The sequence below is a fragment of the Leopardus geoffroyi genome, chromosome B4 (genome assembly GCF_018350155.1).
Source record: "Leopardus geoffroyi isolate Oge1 chromosome B4, O.geoffroyi_Oge1_pat1.0, whole genome shotgun sequence".
NCBI lineage: Eukaryota > Metazoa > Chordata > Mammalia > Carnivora > Felidae > Leopardus > Leopardus geoffroyi.
Window position 1 is genome coordinate 48,886,073 of NC_059341.1, and position 27,725 is coordinate 48,913,797.

The following is a 27,725-nucleotide window of genomic DNA, read 5'->3' on the forward strand; positions in this document are numbered from 1 at the left end:
CGGCAACTAAAATAAAACAAAAATTCAGAATTTTAATCAGCCAAAAGAAATTTAAATACAATCCGAGTAATGTATATAGAGAAATCATGGCACACAGTAACCAACTTTATGCCAAATAATATCTCATGCATGGGACTCTATCTTGGAGAAAGAAATGTTCCACATCTGTAAATTTTCTAAAGATACCTTTAAGAATTAAATCATTTTTTTCCCAATTTTCCTCTCCATTCTATACAAGGAAGTTACTCTCAATTTAAATGTTTATCCTAGGTGCTCTATTCGCAATGAAGAAAAAAATGTTTTCTATTTGATGTTTTTTTTTTGTTTTCGACAGTATGTGGCAATGCCCGTAAATGGAAAGATGTCTATCCCTGGGCCCTGGAGTTCATTTTCCTCTAAATGTTTAGGTCTATGAGATAGTACTGACTAGAAACGAAGCAGCACTTTCCTCCTTATGACATTGCTCTCCTTATCTGCCTTTCATAGCTGAATGGTACAGCGAGCAGAATGTTCACTAGGCTTTACATCAAACATGTTGTATCATCCTCGTAACCCTAAACAAACACTTAGAATCTCTCTGAATATCTGTTCATTCTTCTATGAGGGTGAGATGGGATAATTCATGTTTAAATCTTAAATACAGTAGTTGCTCGAAATGTTATTTTAAAAAATTTCTTTCCTATGATTATTTTTTTAAATCATGCTTTCCTTTACATGTCTTTTCTCTTTTCTGTATAATGTTAGGCAGAGAGGGGGTGCAGTTTGGGTTAGAGAGGGTTCAGGAGTCATGGTCAAGGCTGTGCATGAGTGCTGTTTTTAAGCTTTCTTGTTGTCTTCATTCCACTGTTTATCCCTCTACTCATTCACTGTGGGGGTGGCTGTCACCTTGGTGACAGCAGTTTTGTGCAGCACATGTGGTGTGAACACCGGCCTGGTGCAGAGTATAAACAGGTTCTGCTGTCTCAAGTAATTCACTATAAGCAGATAAGCGATTGCCTTTGTTCTCTTAGCTGCTCTGCTGCTGAAATACACTAATAATAGAACATGTTCGTTGAAATTGTGCCTCTCCATCTCTAATTACTGCATGCCAACATATTCTGACTGCTACTGTCAACAACTGATGGTTGTGGGTGATTGTTTTAGACTGTGCCCAGGGGGGTTCTTCTACTCACTCTGCCTTCCGTAGCGTGCACAGTTACTTGACTGGCTCATTTCAATATGCCGGATGGCTTAAATGAAATAAAAATGAACATTAAGAAAATATTTTCAGACCAGCAGATGTTTGTTGTGGATTGACTCTGTTTAAGGGAAAATAGAACAGTCATAGAATGAAGACAGTCTGTTCATTCTTGAGTTCACCTTACCTGATGTTGGTGAGGACAGTTATTCAACTCCGTCCTTCCCCTATCTGCTCCCCCAAGTCTCCACACATTTCAGAGCAGGCCTGAAACCATGGCCTGGCTTCCTTCCTGCCGCAAGCAGTCAACTCTACTCGGTTAGGCTTCAAGGTCTTAGACAATCTCTAATCCAGTTTCCAAGGACCATCAATGGAAGGAGCTCCACGCTAAATGAATTATACAAGTTCTCAGGGTAGCCAAAGCAGAGACAGAACAAAAATCCAGGTTTCCCATCTGTTGATCTCATATACTTTCTGCCTCACTTCATTGCACCTTTTACCGGTTAGTTCATGTCACTGATGTTGCTGATAAAATGTGAACAGAAGTTGTTGATGAAGGTACAAATCCCAGGCCAACATGGAAAGTTTATCGCTGCCAGAACTTCTGTTCAGTTTTAGTTACATCTGCTTGGGATTTTATGCTCAGTTGACATGCATCTTCTAAAAGACCCTTGGTATTTGGCATCACTTTCATTTACTCCTTCCTGATACATCTTATGGAAGGAGATTAAAATGATCATGTACCTTGCATGGACTTACACACTCAAAGTTGAATTTTAGGTGCACCCGGAATTTGCTCAAATTCTGTAATATAAAACCTCAGTTGAAACTGGGCTGTCCTCCAGAGCAAGTTTGCTGTAAGTGAGGTACAAGAACAACATGTATTTTCCAGAAGATCCAACCTGCTATTTCTGAAAAAAAGAATATATTACTCCTAGTATATTTACTAGAGGCAAGTTGTATTTTTAATAGAAAGGGGAGGGGTAATTAACAAATTATAATATTGATTCTCATCCATGGATGAACTTAGATATATTTTGCATTGATTTAGGCATTCTTTCAGGCCCTTCATGATTGTTTTATTAATTTTCAATGCCTTTGATTTATTCTCAGGTATTAAAATATTTTGGTTGCTGTTGATCATGTTTTTGTCCTTTGTTTTCGTTGATTTATTGGAGCAGAGTTGATTTTTATGTTGATCCTGTGTCCAGCATCACTGCAGAACTCTCTTATTAGCTCAGTTTGTCTTTCCATTTTCTAACCTCATCTTGTACCATGCCCCTCCCCCACCATTGCTTTAACCACACTGACCTTAAATAGTTCCTAGAACTCCCCAAGCATTTTCCTTACTCAGAGCCTTTGTTCTTCCTGTTTCCTGTGCCTTCGAATGTTCTTCGGCTCTTCAAGTGATCAGCTCATTTTCCTTTATCTTTCAAGACTCCATTTAAAAATCAACATATCCAAAGAGGCTGTTTCTGACTCCACCATCGGAAGTGGGCTCTCTTTCATCCCTTTTCTAAAATCACCAGCATCATGTTTATATTCTTTGTAAAATGAGTCACAAGCTGGAAATACTTTATTTACTTATGTATTTACATCAAAATATGAGTTTCAGCAGGGGAAGGAACTTATCAGTGTGGCTCACTCTTGTCTTCTCTGCAGCTAGAATAGTGCCCGTCTGACAAACAGTAGCTACTCAGAACATATAAGAATAAAGAGAGATCTGAGGTTAATGATAGAAGATTCTGGGTTATAGCATAGAAGATACATTTCCAAGCATATAATAATATACTTTATATCCATTGTCAAAGGACACAAATAATATAAAATCATAATGAATATTCATGACAAAGAAAAATGGCAAAATTTTCTGTTCCCAGTACTGTTCAAGATAGTATGCAGGAACAACCAAAAAAAAAAAAAAAAATCATAATGTTATTGGCCACTAGGATTTAAACAATTTGTCATCTTGTTAGTCATATACATATATTTTAACCTATTACATATAGGTTAAAAGCATAAACCAATACAAAAGAACTTATGAAAAATATCCAATAGTTTGGCAATCACTTGCTTCAGAGACTCAGAACAGTGAAGAATGGGACTTTTTGGTCAAGCTTCATTAACAGAGGGTTCTATTAATGAACCTTAAATCTGCCATAGGAAAGAAAAAAGTCATTCCGATGTGTCAAATAAATGGGTCAACTATCAGTAGCTGGTTTTGTCAAAGAGCACAAATGAGTGAATGAGTTAAAAAAAAAAAAAGTTATGTGGATATTTGGCAAATGTAAAAGAACAAAATTCTTGAAGTTTTGTCACCATGTGGATGCTGTGCTGTGTTCTGATATATAGTATTGCCCCTAATGTTCAACAGTGTATCAAACTTCTATGTGGAGAATAAACTCCCCCTTCATTATCCCTCCTCTCATACCAAGCTCCTCGGGAACGGCATAATTTAAAAGCACAAACTATCCCAGGGACCTCATTTATGGGGACATTTCCGTGTCTGTGTGTGTTGCTATTACTGAAATACTGCCACACTACCACTGCATCCCATTCTCCAAGGTTCTGAAGCATCCCTGAAACTCACTGAGGTCTCTGGATTCACCAGGAACTGTGAAAGATATCAGCAGCTATTGAGAAAACAATGCAAAATGAAGTGTAACCCTGGTTGGACAATAAATAGGGAATTGGGTGCTGAGTCCATATGCATCATCCTTGGTCACGCATCAGAACTAAATGTCAGGTTTTGGGGCGCCTGGGTGGCTCAGTCGGTTAAGCGGCCGACTTCGGCCCAGGTCATGATCTCGCGGTCCGTGAGTTCGAGCCCCGCGTCGGGCTCTGTGCTGACAGCTCAGAGCCTGGAGCCTGTTTCAGATTCTGTGTCTCCCTCTCTCTGACCCTCCCCCGTTCATGCTTTGTCTCTCTGTGTCTCAAAAATAAACAAAACGTTAAAAAAAAAATTTAAAAAAAAGCTAAATGTCAGGTTTTGTACAGCAGTGTCGCATTTATTTTTATTTTATTTTACAAATGCAATGCAATTCCACTATTAAAAGCCCAGCTATTCTTAAATGCTTCTAAATATATTTTATCTAAGTATTTATGTTAGATTTACTCTGAATATATCTGGCCTTTAGAGAAAAAACAGCAAATAGGAAATTCTTGATATTTACAAAGTATTTTCTCAGATTAATGTATCTTGTTATCACGTGCCCTTTCTTCTGCGATACAGTTGGTAGAATTTTAAGAGTTCATTAGAAAATAAATTGGGGGGGCGCCTGGGTGGCGCAGTCGGTTAAGCGTCCGACTTCAGCCAGGTCACGATCTCGCGGTCCATGAGTTCGAGCCCCGCGTCGGGCTCTGGGCTGATGGCTCAGAGCCTGGAGCCTGTTTCCGATTCTGTGTCTCCCTCTCTCTCTGCCCCTCCCCCGTTCATGCTCTGTCTCTCTCTGTCCCAAAAATAAATAAAAACGTGGAAAAAAAATTAAAAAAAAAAAAAAAAAAAGAAAATAAATTGGGAACTAGGAGTGAGGCCTAGTAAATTAAGAACCAATACAACAAAAGTAATGACCTCTTAATCGAGAAGTAGCTTCAACTATAATATAAATTCTAGTTCCAAAAAGTGAAATTATGACATGCGTCTTCAACAGGTATTAATAAATTACATGAAATCTTTTTATAATCTGAGTTAAGTATTCTCATTATTATAAACTAATACACACAGCTTTCTAATTCCAAACTGGGAAAGCTTACCTTATTTACCAAAATATTTTCAATTAAATTATTTTAAAACTTTACATATATATTTCTATTATTACTTGAGCTTTTCAGTGTTAATTATTTAAACTAATCTTGGAACACCTTGCAAAATATGATTGGAATGAAACTTTCAGGAAGGAATAGCTATAAATTCAAGATGGTGGAAATTTAATTTCGATGCTGACCTTGAGTACGTCTAGGAGGAAAATTGGAATTCTCTTAACAAAATAAACTGGAGTTTAGTTTCTGTATGGAATGGAGTTTGAAATGAATATGGAATGAAAGTAAATATTTAGAAGATTAATTCCTTGAGCTTCCTCAATATCTTAGTTTTGCAAGACTTTGAAACTATCTTCTCCAGGGACAAAAGAAAGTAATTACCTCTCCTCCACATGGTGTTTAATCATGCTCTATTTTTCGAAGAGCAGCTGTGCAACCCTGGCCAGGCTACAAATTAAACACACCTCCTTCAACTTGCCTAGATTTAAAAGATAATGAATATGTTGGGTGACAGAATCTGAATTCCAAAAGATTTTAATAGGCTGGAGCTATAGGCTGAAAATAAGATGAAAGTCAAAGATAAGTATAAGATCTTATACTTGGGTCCAGGAAACCAGTGAGCAGACTCAGGGTGCAGAAGATATGGCTTAATAGCAACACAATAGCAGAGTGGATTAGAAAACACAACATTTAGAAGCTTTATTTGACAAAAAGCTAAATATGAGATAGTGGTTTGATCTGATTAGCAAAAAATTTAATGTGACTCATACTACGTAAGTAAAAGGATTCATAATTTAGGGTTGATAAACAAAAAATAATTGTGATGGATTAAGGCCCTTTGCAAACAAATGTGATTACTGCTCATTTAAAGTTTCTTCAAACCAAGACCCAAAGGTCTGCATTGACATCATGTTCATTTTACTAGTTTTACTGAAACTTGAAGAGCTCCCCTTATGACAGAATTCACAAACTTGTGGGCACTTGGTGACACTGGACTATTATGTATATAAAATATTTGCATATACAACACACATCAGTTAGTGAAACTGGCAGCAGCTAAAATGAGATGACAACAGAGAACCATCCATTTCGCTAATGGCACTTATTAAATCTACTTTACTTTCAGAATTCTGGAAAACTCTGAAACTGACCATTGCACAATACAGAAGGAAAAGTATGATCTCCCCCAAAATCACAAAAAGACATATGAGACATTTTTGAGGATTCACTCCATATCATAAAGAGTGCACCATGATTCAAGTGCCAGGAGATAAAATAAACCTCTAAGCATATGTAAAAAGAGCGAGGTTATCAGTATCTACGTGAATATTCATTCTTACAGAACTGGTGCATTTCCCCGGTGGAAAAAAAAGTGTCTTCTTGGCTTCTCTCTCTACAAATAAATCACTACAGTAAAAGCTCTCAAAGGAATGTCAGGTGGGTATTCTGGAAATATTTACCATAATTGATTTCTGTGGGTTTCTAAATGCTTTAGTCCAAAACCTCATTTATCAACTTTCTGTCTATTTCATTGTAATTGCAGAATTTTCTATTACTATATGCTGCCAGATCAAGGCAGTGCTGACACAGGAGCTCTCATGTTGGAAGGAGGGGAGCACATTCCCACACACCAGTCTAGCAATCTGGGCTCTTGACTGTAATTAAACTTACGGGGGAGTTATCCTTGTCTGATGGGGAAGGAGGCGGCTGATTTGTAGGATTCATTAAGTTTTAGCAGCCCTGCTGAATACCTGCATGAAAACTTAAGTCTGTACACATTTGGTTGAATAAGAAAAGATTGAATGATTTTGTTCTGCAACAGTGGCAACTGAGTATATTGCTCAGCGGTACTCTTGAATCCTTGAATCACTGGTCCCATTAATTGAATAATATAAACATGCTCTTTGAAGAGACTGATATACCAAATTTTGCTATTCTTTTTTTTTTTTTTTTCAACGTTTTTATTTATTTTTGGGACAGAGAGAGACAGAGCATGAACGGGGGAGGGGCAGAGAGAGAGGGAGACACAGAATCGGAAACAGGCTCCAGGCTCCGAGCCATCAGCCCAGAGCCTGACGCGGGGCTCGAACTCACGGACCGCGAGATCGTGACCTGGCTGAAGTCGGACGCTTAACCGACTGCGCCACCCAGGCGCCCCTGGACCTATTCTTTATCTTTATCCTTTATAGTTATCCCTTTCTGGACTTGACTTATTTTTCCTTTGCACAGTTAAGTTTGTCCCTGCTCTGCCTCACTTCCCCAGCTTTGACCATTTGCTTCTATCTTTGCCAAGAATTTTGAATCTAATTTTGATTATACTGCTTTTTCTACACTGAATACACCCCCTTAGCCCCAGTGGTGGTCTTGAGGAACCCTGATCCTGGATGCCCTTGTCTCTTACCCTTCTTCCACCCACTCACCCCTCCAATTGTTCAAATTTGGCCAATTCACATGATCATTTAATTTATGTGGGTATTAAATAAAAGTTGAGAAAACTTTATTTTCAAAAAGTAAACACCATTCAGACTTCTGAACACTCCTGTCTGAAATGTGTTCAGATCCTTTGGAATTCAAAACTATGCTCCTTGCCACATGGTTTTCCCTTTGCTTGATGAGAGACTATGGCTTTAAAGTAATGAAAAGCCATTTCAGTATAGATCTTCTAAAAAAGACTTTACCATGGGTAAATGGGACAGATGGAAGTTGTGTTTTATCTAAATAATACATTTACATTCAAGAAAAAGACTATTTAAGGAAAATGTATTAAGCACGATACAACCCCAAATAGCTTCAAGTAGCTGAGCAGATCCCTAGGTGGTGAGATTCACTTCATGCTCATTCTCACCGAGCCCAGGTTCCACCAGATAGCGCCAAAACCCCACAAGCTCCACTTGCTGACTGGTACCCCCCACTCTCTCAAGCTGCCGTGGCTACTCCAGAAAGTTTCCCTCTCCATGGAAAATGGCAAGTGCCAAAATTTTGACTTTTGGGTATGTCATGCGGTGACTGCTAATTTTGCCCTTTCAGTAAAAAGCATGGAAAGATTTCCGCACAGAGTCTGAGACAAAGTCGAGAGAAGGAAAGGAAAAGAAACAGGGTCCTCAGGGTAAGATTTCAGGGGAATTAGATTTTTGTTGCCTTTCCTATCTCTACCTGTCTTTGATCTCTGGGCTGCTTATAATAATTTGACTACCTATTCCTTCTCACACCTTCTTTACTGTTTCTTGTGTTTTATTAACTCTACCTTTTAACTCCCAAATTTGACCTTTATTATGATCCTCATCTTAACAGAGGAAGAAGTTGAGGAACAGTGAGATAAGGTCACAAGGCTAATAAGTGGTGGAGCAGACCATTAAGCTACACTGCCTCCAGAGAAATCTAAAGGTAGTAGTCTGAACTAGAGTTCACAGTGGTGCAGAACAAAATTAGTTCAGTGTATTCATTTTTTTTTGACTTCCCTTATTACAGGGTATGTGAGACTGCCAATAAACTAACATTATTTAAATCTGCAATACAGGGGCACCTGGGTGGCGCAGTCGGTTAAGCGTCCGACTTCAGCCAGGTCACGATCTCGCGGTCCATGAGTTCGAGCCCCACGTCAGGCTCTGGGCTGATGGCTCAGAGCCTGGAGCCTGTTTCCGATTCTGTGTCTCCCTCTCTCTCTGCCCCTCCCCCGTTCATGCTCTGTCTCTCTCTGTCCCAAAAATAAATAAAGGTTGAAAAAAAAAATTTTTAAATCTGCAATACAGAAGATGTTGAAATACTTGTCTCATTTAGACCCAGTTTCTGTGTTCTGGATTTTTCCGTGGCTATAGAAACTTTACTGTGGAGTATTCTTTGGAGGTATAAAACATCTTTTTACTTATCTGAAATATTCTATTAAGAATAAAAAAAAAAAAAACCAAGAAGTTCCTTTTTCTCCATTCCATCGACAAAGAACATCCTTTTCAACCTGACTAGGTTGCTCACAAATGCATGTCCTCAGACTAATGTGCCTGAAACTGGGCTTCTCACATTCTCCTGCCAAACCTGCTCTCTTGCAATTTTCCCATCTCAGTTGGTGGCAATTGAATCCTCCCCCTTGGCCCAGGTCTCACATTTTGGATCATCCTTGACTCCCTCCATGCTCTCAAACCCCACAGTGCCCAGTCCTACATTGAATGAGGTGAAACAGGCAGAATGTTCTTTCTCTTGGTGGACGGCTGTGGTTATAACCAAGCGCTCTAAACCAAGCCTACAGTGGATGGAGCCGGAACTCACTCTGCCCCAGGCAACAACACCTGTCCTTCCTCCCTTTTTTGGGTCTAAGGGTGATGGAAGAGGCAATAAAGACTGCTTCCTTGACTCAGGTAGTCCATCAATCAATGAATCAATCATCTGAACATATCCTAGCAAAACGCATTGATGGCTTCATTTCTCAATCAGAGGCAAAGTGCTTGCAACCAGCTACGAGGCCCATCATGATCTGGACACCTCTTACCTTTTGGACCCTAGAGTAGTGCCCTGCTCTACATGTGGCTCTTCTGTTCCAGTCACGGTCTTTGGCTGTTCTTCCAGTGTGCCAGGTAGAAGCTTTGCCCCAGCTCTTCTCTCTACCTCGAATGTCCCCTTGCACCTCCTGTCTGCTCAGCAGTGATCTTGCCATATTTGGCTGGTTATTCAAATGTTACCTTCTCAGTGAGACTCTCCTGGCCACGTTATATAAGGATTTAGTTTAATATGCCCTCATTGCTTTCCTTCCCGCACCTTTCCTTGCTTTACTTTCCTCCTTAGCACTTCTGCCATTAAAGCACTATACAGCTTATCTATTGGTCTTATTTGTTGACTATTTCTACAATGTAAGCAGGCATGTTTGTCTGCTTTAAAAACTGCTGCATCCTCAGCACCTAGAGTAGTACATAGCCCAGAGCAGGACTCAAACAAATACTGTTGAATGAATATGTCGTTGGAAATGAGTGAATAACTGTCAGGAAGTATAGATACATATGAAGTCTGTTAATGAGCCTGGATTTATGCTCTAGGTTTACATCTCCATCATATTCGTTTCTCTGAAAACATGTCTCCTAAGATTAAGCACTGAGAGTGTTAGAAGTCGTGTAATTCTTGCCTATTGTTACACCTTTAGTTTGTAGAGGTAGTTAAGTAACCTGGTGTATTTCTGAGATGACAAAGAGGGTTGTCCCTTGTTTGAAAATAAAGCATATCTGCTGTGGGGGGTTGGGGTGCGTGGGAGGGAAGAGGACACAGATAACAAACTCTCATTCTCCTCTATGGGCAACCCCCCTGGGGGCTGTGAAATCCTGGGGAAGGGCAGCACTGAGATAGCAAATTCTGTCTCACTAAAGAAGCCTGCCAGATGGATGAAACTTAGTTTGCCAATTTAGTGCTTCATTAATTCTCTAACCACCCTGTGGGTGTGAAGGGGACTGCTGTACATTTTAAAAGGAGTTTTAATTGGGTTTTCAGTCAAGACAGTTTCTATAAAACAAAAATTAAGAGGAGAATTTTGGAAAGGTTGGAAATTGGAAGGGTTCAGTGAACACGTAATCTGCAATAAGAAGGAAGATTTCTTTGAGTTTTCGTGTATTAACGAGACACACCCCATAATTAAAAACAACTCACAACTGAAAAGGTGTGACAGGGAAGTAGTCAATTTTTTTCCTTGACCGGAGAGTCTTCAACTTGCACTCTTTCTCATTTACCTGCTCTTATCGATATGCCAATAACTGAAGGTACAGAGAGAGCTTAGTGTAAACCTACCAGGTAAGATGTGAAATCTCTGTATAGCCTCATGGCCTATTTAAACAATTCATCCAATTTTGTCTCCTTTGAAAGACTTCCTAAATTGGAAAAAAAACATGATGGATTAGGTTAGTTAAAATATTCTACTGGAATTCCTGGATTATAAATTTGATAACCTAATATAGACTGTAGCTCATGTCTCTTTCCTCATTAGTTCACTGGGTACAACAAAACTGCTTATGCAATGAGAAGTGATTTCCAGCCTCTAAAGTTTCCTTACATATTATATTGACAACACAGAATCTGGAAAATTCTGACAAGTGAAAACTGAGAGTTACCCATCAATAATAAAAATTTAAGTCTGTTTCTTCCTCAAAGATTAAGATAGGTATATATGTTATTTTAGTTATGTGACACATGTTTTAGCAGTTCTTTGAGAAAAATTCTTGTGGACAAAGCCTTTGTATAAATTGAGATCTTCACAAAAATTAGTATAAGCATTTCATATATTTTAAAGAAAAATTGGAATGTTTCCCACCCTGTTGTTTTGCATTCCTAAAGTTCCAACCTCCTTTATGTTTCAATTCATCAGTGATTAAAAAATGATAATAAGCAGCAAACAACTCTATGAATAGCAACTTCAACTCTGTCATAATGCATTCAGTGGGAAAAAATCTGTAATACCAAAATAAATCCCAAAGTGGTTGAAGTCTTAAATGCAAATTAAAAGTGTAAAATGATTTTTAAAAATAATATTGAATATTAGTTTAATTATATCATGTAGAGAACTTCTCAAAACATAATTCTAAGTTTAGGCATGAATTTTTTTTAACTTTCAGTATGTTTGATTTTATTATAAATAGATTTAAAAGCTAAGCTATACATGACTGACAGTAGTCTTAATTTTGTATATTCTTGATTTTTGTAATACATAAAGATTTTTGCAAATCAATTCAGAAGAATACTTTGATAGAAAAAGAAGCAAAAGAATTAATTGGGATTCCAAAAAAAAGTACAAACTGGACAAAAGCACAAAAATCCTTAGTGAATATTACTGAAATTTATGAAGAAACTTCGGAATTTCTTCATAAGAAAATGTGTATTCTATTTTCCTTGGATAGGATGTTTTATATATATATCTTTTAGAACCATGTATTCTGAAGTATGCTTCACGTAAAAAATGTTCTTGTGGGAAAAAATAACTTTAACTAAAGGTACTCATTTAAAATAAAGCATATTAGGGGTGCCTGGGTGGCTCAGTCGGTTAAGCGTCTGACTTCAGCTCAGGTCACGATCTCGCGGTCCGTGAGTTCGAGCCCCACGTCGGGCTCTGGGCTGATGGCTCAGAGCCTGGAGCCTGCTTCCGATTCTGTGTCTCCCTCTGTCTCTGCCCCTCCCCTGTTCATGCTCTGTCTCTCTCTGTCTCAAAAATAAATAAACGTTAAAAAAAATTAAAAAAATAAAATAAAATAAAATAAAATAAAATAAAATAAAATAAAGCATATTAGATGCGAGGTTGGTTGGAGGTTGGGCGAAATAGGTAAAGGGGATTAAGACTACACTTGCCATGATGAGCACTGAATAATGTATAGAATTGTTGACTCACTATTATTGTACATCTGAGACTAATATGTGAACTGTATGTGAACTGTACTGGAATTAAAATAAAAACTTAATTAAAAAAAATCAGGCACAGGGGTGCCTGGGTGGCTCAGTCAGTTAACCGTTCAACTTCAGCTCAGGTCATGATTTCATGGTTCGTGAGTTAGAGCCCCTTGTCGGGTTCTGTGCTGACAGCTCAGAGTCTGGAGCCTGCTTCAGATTCTGTGTCTCCCTCTCTGCCCCTCCCCTGCTCATGTCCTGTCTCTTTCTCTCTCTCTCAAAAATAAACAAACATTAAAAAAAATTTTGGGGGGGGCACATGTGAAAAAATCCACTGTTTTGCCTTTCAAGGGTCACAAAAAGATAAAAATAAATCATAATTCTCTTTGTTGGCAGTGACGCAGGCAAGATTTCTATAAACTTCTTAAGAGCAACTGGCATTAAAAACCAAAACACACAAAAACAGGCATACATTTCATCCAGTAATTCCATTTAGGAGTCTATATGTATGGAATTAATCAAAGATGACACAAAGCCTTTGTCAAAGATAAGTGCAATGATACATATGAAAAATGGTCGTTGAAGCACCACTTGGAATATTAAAAAACTGAAGAAGCCTACATTTCCAACAACCAGAGATTGTAAATTGTGACATATTCATACTTGGCAAGCAAAGACAATAATGCTGCATAAGATACCATCCAACCTGTAAAATGTTGATGATATGTTGTGAAATAAAAAAATAAATGGGATGTTGATTGTGATGCAGATTATCACCAAACTGCTCATGTTAGCTTTTTCAAGTTGGTGATATAATGATTTTTGAAGTTTTATGCAATGAGTGTTATATTTATAATTAGAAAGAAATGATATCTTGTAAAAGTGTTAACGCTTTACAACCAGCAAGTAATTTCTTAATGTAAAATAAATAGAAAAACCTCAAGCTTACATTTTTTAAACACCTGATTATAGGAGAATAATAATCCTCAGGCATTCACTAAGCCTGCCATATATTATACGTATGTGTTTGTGGTTTTATAATAATTAATATATGATAAACATATACAATACTTTATTTAATAATTAATAACAAATTAGCTCTTAGTTTAATAACAATATATTATAACAATATATATATAACAATATAACTAATATATACTAATAACAATATAACTAATAACAATATAACTAATAACAAATATTGTCAGTTAATATTAACAGACTATATTATTAATTAATATTGGTAATTAATAATTTAATTGTGAGTAAATTATAATACATTTATTAATTTATAATAAATTTAAATAGTATTTTAAGGGATGTCCACTTTGCAAAATTCTTTAAATTATGAGCTCCTTTAAAATACATTCTGTTCACTAAACATTCCTTAAAAATTCTGTGTGTCAAATACTTATGATATATTAATGTTGATATATATTCCTAATGAACCACTCAATCACGTGTGCTGAGAATGGTTTCTGCCTTCTTAGCATGTTGGGATGCAGTTTAAAATGTGAGATACCCAGGGCTCCTGGGTGGCTCAGCCAGTTGAGCATCTGACTTGCCTTCAGCTCAGGTCATGATCTCATGATCGTGAGAGGTCATGAGATGGAACCCTGTCAGGCTCCGTGCTAAGTGTGGAGCCTGCTTAGGATTCTCTCTCTGCCCCTCCCCTGCTTGTGTGCTCTCACTCTGTCTCTCTCTTTCAAAATAAATAAATAAATGTTTTTAAAAAATAAAATAACAAAAATTGAGATCTCTGATTAACATGAATCTTGGGGCCTAAGCAGAACAAGGTAGATAGAACTTCACTTTTTTCTCTCTATATATAGCAGGACCCATTTGTACAGAAATACCCCATTCTACTTCCATAATGCTTTTTATGGGACGGTCTCTAACGTCCATTATGGAACTAATTAGGAAACTCCTTACTATCGTTAAACCCAACCCCTCTGGTTTGACCACAACTGCTATATAGCAGTGGAAACACAATTTGATAGCTCCTTGTCTGTTTTAAAGGAGGAAGTAATGAATAACTTCCCTAATTAAAACCACTATGATTTGGTGGGATTCTATTTTTCTTTAACAGGGAGGACAGGATAATTACACAGATTGGAATGCAGCCAAACAGTAAAGCTAACTGCTTGAAAGTGAAATACCGTGCAAGGACTTAGCTTCCTTAATAAGCTGTTCGGTGTGGGGGATGGGCACAAGACAGGTACTCAGGACTTTCCCGAGTGGCTTGTGAATTGAATCTACCCCTGAAGATAACCTAGATATAGATTTTTAAATATAAAACTACAGTAAAACTTTGGTTTGCCAGCATAATTCGTTGCGGAAACATGCTTGTCATCCAAAGCACTTGTATATAAGAGTGAATTTCAAGAACCATGGTCTCAGTTGTGATCATGTGATGTTCAGTATCACATACTACTCGTAGTGCAAGATGTTGCTTGCTTATCAAGTTAAAATTTATTAGAAATGCTTGTTCATCTTGTGGAACACTCTCAGAACAAGTTACTTGCAATCCAAGGTTTTACTGTGCTCCGTGTTCCTTGGTAATTTAGCCTAAGAAATAAGTAGACTGTCTTATCAGTGCCCAGGATTTTCACAGGCAGTGCTGCAAAGGATATTATTTTGTGCTGGGTTCAGACTAAGACTGGTACAGGCAGGTGGACCATCTTTATTTGTCGGTTGATTAATTAGAGTTGGTTTTGAGTCAGTTAGTGACATGACTGTCACCAGGGCAAGTAGGAGTGTAAGTTTATAGGACAGGCAGTAATTAGTGTCTCCAGATGTTTTACATGAAATCTAGTTAAAACACATGGACAAAATCAAAACAGAAGCAATTACAGTACCTCTGAGAAACTGCTACCACATTCGGATCCATATCTAAAATGCTAAGTGGGCACAGAGGGGCTTCACAGAAACAAACATAATTATGGAGCATGACGTTGAGCATGGGCTTTGCTGCCTTGGACTGTGAATACTAGCATGGTGATGACAAATTGTCTTGTGACAAATACACAATAGGACAGAAGAAGAAAGTAATTTGGGTGCTGAGATTGGCATCACAGTGGGGGCCCACAGGAGCAAATCTTTCCAGTTGTTTTGTATCATTTCATACAAAAGGATGTTTTGGAGAGGCAGAGAGTAGGAGTGGTAGAAATTGAGAGATATCTAAAGTTTCCCAAAGTCTATTTTGAACCTATTCTTAATTTCAGCAGTACTTTTCCATCTTTTTTTTCCCACCCACTCTACTATTTTATGAGTGTAACATATTTTAAAATTCTTCTAGTTCCTTGTTGAGGGCAATGTGTATCTGTCAAAAATTAAGGGTACAGTTAAGGAGGTTAAAATAAAAATAGGTGAAGTAGTATTTATTCAAAGTGTAATTATTAAACACTTATGCACAAATCATTTTGTGTATCTTAGTAACTGTCATTTAATTAGCACTCAGTAAATTTCATCTTTCTTGTTTACTACTAAGGATAAATTCTCTCAGATACAAAGATGTTAAAAAATATAGAAACAATAATTATAAACAAATGTAGTATGAAATTCTAGGAGAAGAATTTTTTTATCTGTGTTCCAGAAAGATCTTAAGGATTCAGGCCAATGAATATATTAGGAACAGTGTATATTTTTGTACTCACATGTGTATATATTTTATAGAAAGTGAGAATCAATACTATTCATCATTCTTTTTCAAAGACTCAATCACTACAAAAATGCAAAGAACAATTGGTTGGAAGAGAATGAGGATACCAAATAAGCTAGAGAACATGTTGATTGATACAGACGTTTGTTAATAATTGCATCTGGAAAATATTTTAAAAGATTGTATATTTATTTCCTGCTTTTGGAATGGCACAGAACAATTCCAAGACAAGACTAATATCCATTGGGAAGACTTTCTTTTCCCAAATAGAAACTGGGTCATTAAAATATTGAGAAGGGAATAGGTAAAAATAAGAGCTAATGAAGGGACTTGGAATGTCTGGGATATTAGAGTCAGTCCACTCCTTCATAAAAGCAATGAAAACATGGGAGAAAAAAATCATACAAATCAACCCTTTCAGAATTCTAAAAATTAACCAAAGACTTGTAACAATCTTGAGGAGTGTTTATTCCAAAAAAAGAAATTGCTGAACCTCAGTAAGAACAAGATTTATGGCTCTTAAACTTGACCTACCCCATGCCCTTCTCCTGAGTTCTACAGTGGCCTTGTAAAACAATAGCCTCAGAGCCATGAAGCATGAGGGCAGGCTGGCCAAATTCAGAGTTCCTCAAATGGTTCCATCCCCAGAGCATTATCACTATTTGATCTGTCTCAAAGCTGCTTGGAAAATCTTTATTCAAAAGGCATTGTCATTACTTGGCCTGATCAGAGCTCAAAAGCCCTACCTCCAGGGTGTATGTGGAAAACAACCAACAAAGATTATTTGATATCACAGACACTTACAGCATCAGTTGGGGCAAACAAGAGCCTGGGCAGAAAAATAAAAGGAGATGTTCATTGGGGTCTTTGAAAAGATCTGATATATTACCAGGGATTTGGAAGTCCACATATATTAGCAGGGCTGTGCGCATGTGAGGAAAAACCCAAAAGTGCCCCAATCTCTCATCTCTGGTTGGTCTTGAGGCCCTGTACAAGCAGGAAGTAAAGGCAAAGGCAGAATTATACATTGCCTGAGCATTACTGGAGTTTCAGAACACAAATAAAGTTCCTTGAGAAAGGATAGAAGACTTACTGGCTCAAGGCATTTAGGAAAGTATCTGACCAATCATTTCCTGACCACTTAGTTAATAATAGACTTCAGTGGCTGACCACCACAGGGAATACAGACTTTTCAGAATTAGTCCCGGAAAGTCACTAAACAACCCCCACCCCAATAAAGAAATAAATCCAGCAGCAATAACAATAAAAACTAACAACAACACATCATGGGGAAGGGACCTGAATTCCAGTTTTGCCACGTTATATGTTCTCAAATATACACTTTACAAGAGGAAAATTATGGTTCAAACACATGAAAAAAATTATAAATAGAAACTGACCCTAATGGGAGCCAGATTTTAGAGGTACTAGACAAAAATTTTAAATTAGCTATTATTAATATATTCAAAACTGAATAAAATCATGTCTGAAGAATTAAAGGAAAGTATGACATTGATGCTTCACCAAATAAAGAATATCAATAAAGGAATTTAAAAAATGTTTTTAAGAACCAAATAGAAATTCTAGAATTGAAGGTACAATGACTGAAATGAAAAATTTATCAGAGGGGTTTACAACAGATTCGAGCGTGCAGAAGAAAGAATTGGAAAATTTAAAGGTAGCTCGATTGAGATTACCCAGTTTAAGGAACAGAAAGAAAAATGTCTGAAGACGAATGAACAAGATCTCAAGGAGCTGTGGGACACCATCAAGCATACCAACATAGGCAAAATGGGAATCCCAGAGCAGAGGAGAGAGAGGGAGGGGCAGAAACAATATTGGCATAAATCATAGACACAAACTTCCCAAATGTGATGAAAAACATCAACCTATACATCTAAGAATCTTAAATTTTAAGTAAGAGAAAGTCCAGGAGATCCACATTTATTCAGTCTGTCAAAAGACAAAGAAAGAATCTTAAAATCAGCAAGAGAAAAATGGTTCACCGTGTATAAGAGATTCTTAATAAAGCTAACAGCTGACTTCTCATTAGAAACCAGGGAGGCAAAAGACAATGAGATGAACATTCAAAACGCTGGAAGAGAGATGCCTGGGTGGCTCAGTCGGTTAAGCATCCGACTTCGGCTCAGGTCATGATCTCACAATTTGTGAGTTTGAGCCGCACTTCAGGCTCTGTGCTGACAGCTCGGATTCTGTCTCCCTCTCTCTCTGCTCCACTTGCACTCTGTCTCTATCTCTCAAAACTAAATAAACATTAACAAAAATAGTTTGAAAGCTAAAAAGATGAGGGGCAAAAAACCCCCATATAAACAGTAAGCGAAAACTGAAAGGAGAAACAGACAATTCAAAATCATAGTTGGAGAATTTAATATCTCACCTTCAAAAATGGATAGGACACCTAAGTAGAAGATTAATTAGGAAGCAGAAGACTTGAACAATACTCTGAACCAGTTAGACCCAAAAAACACCTATAGAACACTCCATCCAACAGCAGCAGAATACACATTTTTCTTCATTGCACATACAATATTCTACAAGAGAGACAATATATTAGGTTATTAAACGAGCCTCAGTATGCTTAGAATAATGAAATCACACAAAGTATGCTCTTTAAGCACAATAGAATTAAATTTGAAATCAGTAATAGAGGGAAATTTGAGAAATTCACAAAAATGTGGAAATTAAACAGCACACTTTGAAATAACCAATGGGTCAATGAATAAACAGCAAGTAAAGCTTTAAAATTCTTTGAAATGAATGAAAAGTAAAACGCAACATCCTAAAACTTATAGAATGCCGCTAAAACAGTGCTTAGAGGGAAATTTATGGCTGTGAACATCTGTCTATATTGAAAAACAAGAAAGATTTTTTAATCAGTGGCCTCATCTTCTACCTTAAAAAACTGGGTGAAAAAAGAGCAAACTAAATGTAAAGCAAGCAAAAAGAAGAAAATAAACTTAAAAGTTAGAGCATAGGGGTGCCTGGGTGGCTCACTTGGTTAAGCATTCCACTCTTGATTTCAGCTGAGGTCATGATTTCACTGTTCATGAGATTGAGCCCCATGTCGGGCTCTGTGTTGACAGCTCAGAGCCTGCTTTGGATTCTCTCTCTCTCCCTCTCTCTCTGCCCCTCCCCTGCTCATGAGTGCCCTCTCTCTGTCTCTTTCTCTCTGTCTCTCAAAATAAATAAATAAACCTAAAAAAAAAGTCAGAGCATAAATAAATGTAATAGAAATTAGAAAAGCAACGGAGAAAACCTAAAACCGAACTTGGTTCTTTGAAAAGATCAACAAAATGAACAAAACTTAGCTAGACTGACCAAGAAATCAAGACAGGATCCTCAGATTACTGAAATCAGGAATAATAAAGGGGACACTACCGTTGAACTTACAGCAGTAAGGAGAAAAAGGATTATAGGAGAATACTGTGAACAACTACATGCTAACAAATTAGAAAACATAGATGAAACTGACAAATTCCTACAAAAACACAAAATACCAAAAGTGATTCAAAAAGAAATACAAAATTGGAACAGACCTATAGTAAGTAAAGAGATTGAATTTGTAATTTAGGAATTTCCAGTAATTAAAAAGTCCCAAGCTCACATGACTTCATGATTAATTTTACCAAACATTTGAAGAAGAAATAGTATCAATTCTACACACGTTCAAAAAAACTGAAGAGGAGGGAACACTTCCTAACTCAGTGTGAGGCCTGTGTTACCATGATACCCAAAGCAGACAAAGACATCACAAAAGAGACTACAGAAAGGGAGAAAATATTTGCAAGTCATATATCTGAGAAAGGACTTGTATCCCATTTATGTAAAGAGTACATAACAACTCAGTGATAAAAAGTTAAGTAACCCAATTAAAAATGGACAAAGGATTTGAATAAACATTTCTCTGAAGAAAATAAAGAAGTTATTAAAAAGTCCATAAATAGATGCTCAAATGCATTTGTCATTAAGGAAATACCAGTCAAAGCCACAATGAGATAACAATTCACACCCACTAGGATGGCTATGATCAAAAAACAGACAATAAGAAATAAAAATTAAAAAGAGACAGACAGACAATTAAAGATAAAAATTAAAAAACAGACTGATAATAACAAGTGTTGGCAATAATGTGGCGAATTTGGAACCCTCATACATTGCTGGTGGGAATGTAAAATAATATGGCAATTTTGGAAAATAATTTGACAGTATCTTACCATGTTAAATTTCATTCATAAATATATGTCCAAGAGAAATCTAAATACATGTCCACCAAAAGCTTATATAGAATGTTCATGGCATATTACTTAAAATGGTAAAAAAGTGGAACCAACCAAAATTTTTATCACAACAAATGCAGAAACATAATTTGGTATATGCATACAATGGAATATTATTTTTGTGATTCCATTTGCATTATGGGAAAGATGGAATACTTAAGAAAAAATCTTGCATTTTAGCATTGATGTTCAAACTTAATAAAGGTTTTCTTTCAATGCCCTGTTCTCTGAATGTCATACTCAGATCAATTTAAGTAGCATCCCTACCAGAAACCTGTCTTTGGTGGCTGTTTTCTATATCCCTAACACAATAGTATAAAGTCATTAATGTTCATCATGTTGTATATTTTCAGCCAGCAGGGTCAAATGACCTTTCTAAGGTTGTGTATTAGTTTGTTCTCACCATTACTCCCTTGACAGTTCCAAACCTCAGTTGTTACTTTACAAATAACCAAGAAGGTGAAAAGGCAACAAAAGCCTCTCATGACACCTTGCTGCTACTTCATGATGGAAAATGGTCACATTGGGGCACCTGGGTGGCTGAGTTGGTTAAGCATCTGACTCTTGATTTCATCTAAGATCATGATCTCACAGCGGCATCAAGCCCTGCGTTAGGCTCTGTGCTGACGGCACGGAGCCTGCTTAAGATTCTCTCTCTCTCTCTCTCTCTCTCTGCTCCTCCCCCCCACCCTCATCTTGCACATTGTGTCTCAAAATAAATAAATAAACTTAAAAAGAAAAGAAAAAGGTCATATTTATTGTAACATTTTTTCCCTGTGTTGTTTAGAACATATTTCCTCTTTGTCTGAATTCCCACGGAACATGTGACAAGAGACATACTTGCCTTTGTTAATGGCAAAATATACTTAATATGTTTAACTCCCTTCTACCTTTCCTTTCCCTAAATGGAAAAGATTTCTCAGGTAGTGTTTACATTTAAGCTTCAAACTCTAAGTTGGAAAAATATTTGTCTGCAATTAATGAAAGTTTCATGGCTTTCTTACTTTAGATTCTTTTTAAATGGTGAATTTAAAATTCCCTCATCTAGGGGCGCCTGGGTGGCTCAGTCGTTAAGCGTCCAACTTCGGCTCAGGTCATGATCTCATGGTTCACGAGTTGGAGCCCCACGTCGGGTTCTGTGCTGACAGCTCAGAGCCTGGAGCCTGCGGATTCTGTGTCTCCCTCTCTCTCTGCCCCTCCCCAGCTCATGCTCTGCCTCTCTCTCTCTCTCTCAAAAATAAATAAAAACATGAAAATAAATCAATAAATTCCCTCATCTCTGAAATAGCTAATAATAGCTCTTTGTGGAAGATAAGCTGAGAAAAACAAATTAGAAACATCTAAAAATATGTCTTATCATTTCTACAACCATCTTTCTGAGCAAATAGAGATTTTCAAGCAAACAGATTTTCAAACAGAGCTTGTGACAAAAGCCTATGTGCGATTATTTTATTAGAGAGTGCAATCGCAGGAAAGAAGGAGGAAAGAAAAAGGGAGGTAGCGTAGAAGTGAGAACAATGTATGTGTGATTACAAAGGCTGTCACCGCTTGGTACCAAGAAAACTGCACAGATTTTTGACGATATTTCAGGAGACTGGATAAATCACTGAATCTCTCAGGACAACTGGTTTGGGAAGAGGAACAGAAGAATTTATCTCCCAAAACTCAAAAGATGTAAGTCCCCCACACGTCCAAGCAAAAGCACTGGGGCTGCGAGCAAACCCTTCTATCCTATTCCCCAGCGCCAACCGGGGAGCTCAAGGGCAGGAGGCAAGAATTGCACAGCACAGACTGTAGAGAGAAAACAGGCCAACCTGAAGCCCATCAGAGCCTGTGCAGTGCTGGTGGCTGCAGCAGCAGGGGCCTCAGAGGCAGGTGATGCTGACAGGGAATGAGATGAGACATAGAAGGTGTTGATTTGCCATCCTTCAAACCAAAGCCTGTGGATAGAAATGCAGCACGTTTAAGTTCATGTTTAAGTGACAGATTGGAGCGATTATGTTATTGTTCTGTTCTGGGGGAAAAGCGTACAAAGGCTTGATTACAACCATGTCAAAAGGACAATAAAAATCAAAAAAAATTTGGGGCGCCTGGGTGGCGCAGTCGGTTAAGCGTCCGACTTCAGCCAGGTCATGATCTCGCGGTCCGTGAGTTCAAGCCCCGAGTCAGGCTCTGGGCTGATGGCTCAGAGCCTGGAGCCTGTTTCCGATTCTGTGTCACCCTCTCTCTCTGCCCCTCCCCCGTTCATGCTCTGTCTCTCTCTGTCCCAAAATAAATAAATAAAAAAAAAAAAACGTTGAAAAAAAAAATTAAAAAAAAATTTTTTAGGACATTTCAACTAAGCACAACTTTTGCCTTTCACTATAAACCTTTGTATGTATTGCAATTCTTGTTAATCAGCCCACTGTAGTAGTCACCTCATACTGACGAAATAAAATACCATAGACTGGGGGGTTTAAACAACAAAAGTTTAGTTTGTCACAGTTCTGGAGGCTGGAAAGCCCAAGGTTAATCTTCTTGCCAATTCCTGGTTCCTGGTGAGCACTTTCTTCCCAGCTTATAGGCAGCTGCCTTCTCAGAATTTACAGTAAGAATAGATGAAATGTTTAAATAAATTAAAGCAGGAATAAAAAAAATAAAGAGCAAGAGATTATTAAAAGTGGTCACTCACTTTTGAAAAAGAACCAAAATAATTTCTACATATGAGAAAATTTAATGAATAATATTAAAAATTAAACAGAGGACTTAACTAGCAGAATACATTCAATTGACATAAAAGATTATAGAATAGATCTGAACAAATTACAAAGAATGTGGGGCGCCTGGGTGGCTCAGTTGGTGAGCGTCTGACTTTGGCTCAGGTCATGATCTCACAGTTTGTGGGTTCGAGGCCTGTGTCTGGCTGTGTGCTGACAGCTCAGAGCCTGGAGCCTGCTTCGGATTCTGTGTCTCTCTCTGTTCCTCCCCTGCTCGTGCTCTGTCTGTCTCTCTCTCAAAAATAAATAAAGATTAAAAAAAATTACAAAGAATGTAGCACAAAGAACACAGATACATGGAGACATGAAAGGCCACAGGGAGACAGTTCAATATATGTCTAATTAAATTCACATAAGGAGTCAATTTTGAAAGAATATTTGTCATTATAAAAACATAATTTTGCTCTACTATTCTTAAAATATAAGAATGATTTTTTCTAATTTTTTTAATGTTTATTTTTGAGAGAGAGAGACAGACAGACAGAGCATGAGCAGGGGAGGGGTGGAGAGAGAGGGAAACACAGAATCCAAAGCAGGCTCCAGGCTCTGAGCTGTCAGCACAGAGCCTGTGCGGGACTCAAACTCATGGACTGTGAGATCATGACTTGAGCCAAAGTTGGGCGCTTAACCAATTGAACCACCTGGGCGCCCAAATACAAGAATCATTTTCTGGGGGCAGGGGAGGACCTGGGTAGCTCAGTTGGTTAAACAACTGACTCTTGATCTCAGCTCAGGGCGTGATCTCAGGGTCGTGAGTTTAAGCCCTGTCTTGGGCTCTGTGCTGGGCATGAAGCCTACTTTAAAAAAAATCATTTTGTTAGGATTTAAAAGATATCTAATAATTATTATATCTGAATTTATTATTATAAAACACATTTGATTTGTAAAATATTTTCACAGTAAACACTCAAGCCAATTTTTAGTGCTTTTCTATCTCTCTTTCTCTGCCTCTATTGCCTGTCTGTCTGTCTCTGTCTGTCTATATAAAGATTAGATAGATAGATATCTGGTCATAAACCTGATATGCACGTATAAGTTGATAAATATAATCTTATGTGTGTGTGTGTGCATGTTCATTATTTTGAACCTTATGAAATTGCCATTTGGAGTGTCAAAGAGTCACATAGAGGCAATTTTATATGCTTAAGCCTATATATACATATTGGATTGAGGATGCATTATATTTTACAGTAGCCTTTCTACATAAGGGCAAAAATATATTTTTCTCTAAGGATTCTCCGAGTTCTATCTCACATCCGGTAGCCTGTATGATAGTAACATTTCTTCAGGATTGTAACTCCCACACGGGGTTACAAAGATTAGCTCTCCTCATGATAGTGATGCATAGTACTTAATTGGCTTTGTCAGACACTCACCTTTATGTTCCCATCTTCCTCCCTAACAGGCAAATTTCTAGATCTTTTATTCCTCCAAAATCTGCTTAGAGAAATAGCTATGATTTCCTTGTCATTTATTTGGCTGCCAAGTGTTAGTAACACGTGATATTAGATTCATTTAAGATGAAGATTGGAGACTGGCTTGAAATAATCCATTAGATTATTCTTCTCCCATCCTTCCTACTACTACTGGCATCATGGGTAGTAGAAGCGGGTGCAGGCACTGGATGAACTGTATATCCCCCTCTAGCTGGTAGCCTAGCCCACTCTGAAGCATCTGTAGATCTAACCCTCTTTTCCTTCCACCTTGCAGGTGTTTCTTCAATCTTAGGTGCTATTAATTTCATTACTACAATTATCAATACAAAACCCCCTGCTGTATCTCAATATCAGACATCTTTATTTTTCTGATCCGACCTAATTACTGCCGTCTTGCTACTCCTATCACTACCAGTATTAGTGGCCGGCATTACCATACTACTAACAGACTGAAACTTAAACACCACCTTCTTTGATCCCGCTGGAGGGGTCCTATCCCATGTCAGCACTTGTTCTGATTTTTTGGGCACCCGAAGTCTGCATCCTAATCTTGCCAGGTTTCAGAATAATTTCACACATCGTCACCTATTACTCAGGCAAAAAAGAGCCCTTTGGTTATATAGGAATAGTCTGAGCATTAATATCTATTGGCTTCCTAGGTTTCACTGTATGCGCTCACTGCATGTTCACCATGGGAATAGACGTTGACACACGAGCATACTTCACATCAGCCACCAGAATCATTGCTATCTCCACAGGGGTCAAAGTATATAGCTGACTTGCCACCCTTCATGGAGGCCACATTAAATGATTCCCTGCTACGCTATGAGCCCTAGGCTTTATTTTCCTATTTACTGTAGGGGGCTTAACAGGCATTGTACTAGCAAGCTCCTCGTTACATATCGTTCTTCATGACACATGCTATGTAGTAGCTCACTTCCACTATGTATTATCAACAGGAGCAGTATTCGCTATTATAGGAGGGCTCACTCATTGATTCCCCCTATTTTCAGGAAATACTCTCGGTAACACCTGAGCAAAAATCCATTTCACAATTATATTTGTAGGGTTAACACGACGTTCTTTCCTCAGCACTTTCTCGGATTATCCTGAATACCTCGACATTACTCTGACTATCCAAATACAATACAACTTGAAACACAATTTCCTCTATAGGCTCTTTCATTTCTCTAACAGTAGTAATATGAATAATTTTTATAGTCTGAGAAGCCTTCGCTTCCAAACGAGACGTAGCAATAGTAGAACTAACCACAACCAACCTCAAATGGCCGCATGGATGTCCTCCTTCATATCATACATTTGAAGAGGCAGCCTATGTAACCTTAAAATAAGAAAGGAAGGAAGCACACCTCTAAAACTTCCTTCCCCAATACCTTTCAAATTACATAGCCTCTGAAAACTCTTTTTTGTTGTTGTTGTTTACTTGTTTTTGAGAGAGAGAGAGAGAGAGCGCGAGCAAAGTGGGGGAGGGGCAGAAAGAGAGGGAGACACAGAATCTAAAGCAGGCTCCAGGATCTGAGCTGTCGGCACAGAGCCCAAAGGTGGGGGCTCGAACTCACGAACCACAAGATCATGACCTGAGCTGAAATCAGGTACTTAACCTACTGAGCCATCCAGGCGCCCAGCCCATGAAAACGCTTGTAAGCCAGATCTATCTCAGAACTAAAAGAACATGAACAATCTAGAGGAAAATTATTCCACGTATACACAGATATCAAGAAAAACACTGCTTTCATCATGCCATCTCAAACACTTTCAAAGGCCTTCCTTGCTTACATGGTACATTCTAGATCTCTTATTCAGTGTGCAGATTCTTCTGAAACCTGCTTCCCACCCTCATTTCAATCTTACACCCCAGTAACCTAAGCATCTAGCACATGGCTATCAGTTATCACCTCTAAAAATAAGTTGGATCTTTAGTCTACTCCAGTAAAAAATATTACTACCCCAGGAAAAAAAAAGCCCAAAGTTCTTAACGTGTTATTAACAAGAAGTAGGGGGAGGGGACTGTCCTTACCCCACAGAACTTTTAATTTCTGTAGAAATTACTTGCTGTAGAGCCCCATGCCTTTCGCCATGCTGTGCCTTTACCTATAAGCTGTTCTCACCCACCTGGTGACGCCTGGTCCTCTTCAACTGTCAACTCCTCAGTGAAGCCCTCCCTGACATCTTCAGCAGAGTTTGATGTTTTTGCTTTATGCTTTCTTAGTACTTTATTCATATCTCTGCCTGCCTATCCCCTTAGACTACAAATTCACTTTTGGTGGGTGTCATGCTATCTGAGTATATCGATATCTGCCACATAACCTGGTGCTGTGTCTTTCTGCTGAATGAATGAACCAGCAAAGGAATGAAAGGCCAATAATGCAAGGTAGTTAAGAGAAGTAATGCTAGACCGCTAATATTTTACTGTCTAACCCAAAAAATCTTAAACAGTGATAACACAGTCATAGGAGAACAGTTTCTGTGCTGCTATTATGCCAGTTGAAAAGCTTCTTCTGGTTCTTCCAGAGACTATAGTTGTACATCTACAGGACTGATTAGTCCCCTGATCTCACAGTTTGATTTATGTGCATCCTGCACTCCGTAAGGAAAGCCAAAGGAGATCCATTTCACTGTGAACAGTGCTCATTAGAAACCAACCTCCAGCTAGGCCAATGCACAAAGCCTCAGGGAACACTAAAGGAGATTTTTTTCCTTTCAAGCAAAAATTGTGTTTTCATTTTTTTTAATGTTTATTTATTTTTGAGAGAGGGACAGAGACAGAGAGACAGCAGAGAGAGAGGGACACACAATACGAAGCAGGCTCCAGGCTCTGAGCTGTCAGCACAGAACTCCACGCGGGGCTCAAGCCCACAGACTACGAGATCATGACCTGAGCTGAAGTTGGATGCTCAACAGACTGAGCCACCCAGGCACCCCCAAAATATTCTATTTTTTTAAATGACCACATACTATCTGAAAGTATAGATGTAGAATCATTAATTTAACCATTTTTTTTTTTTATTGCAGAGACTATTCTTTCTTCACTGATTTAATTTTGTCTAATACTAAGACTCTATATAAGCCCAGGCCTGCTTCTGGCTTCTTCATTGTGTTGGAGTCTTAACCAACTGAGCCATCTAGGCGCCCCCAGCACAAATGATTTTTTTAAATGTTTTTTTAATATTTTATTTATTTTTGAGAGAGAGAGAGAGAGAGAGAGAGTGAACAGGGAGGAACAGAGAGAGAGAGAGCGACACGGAATCCAAAGCAGGCTCTAGGCTCTGAGCT

At 38.0% G+C, this 27,725-nt stretch overlaps 1 protein-coding gene and 1 pseudogene across 2 annotated transcripts in view; both read left to right on the top strand.

The window, feature by feature from the left end:
* PTPRO (protein tyrosine phosphatase receptor type O) overlaps positions 1-27,725 on the top strand; it is a 243,670-nt gene that overhangs the window by 34,357 nt on the left and 181,588 nt on the right. The gene's annotated exons all lie outside the window — the stretch shown is intronic.
* LOC123590875 lies at positions 24,597-25,795 on the top strand (annotated as a pseudogene).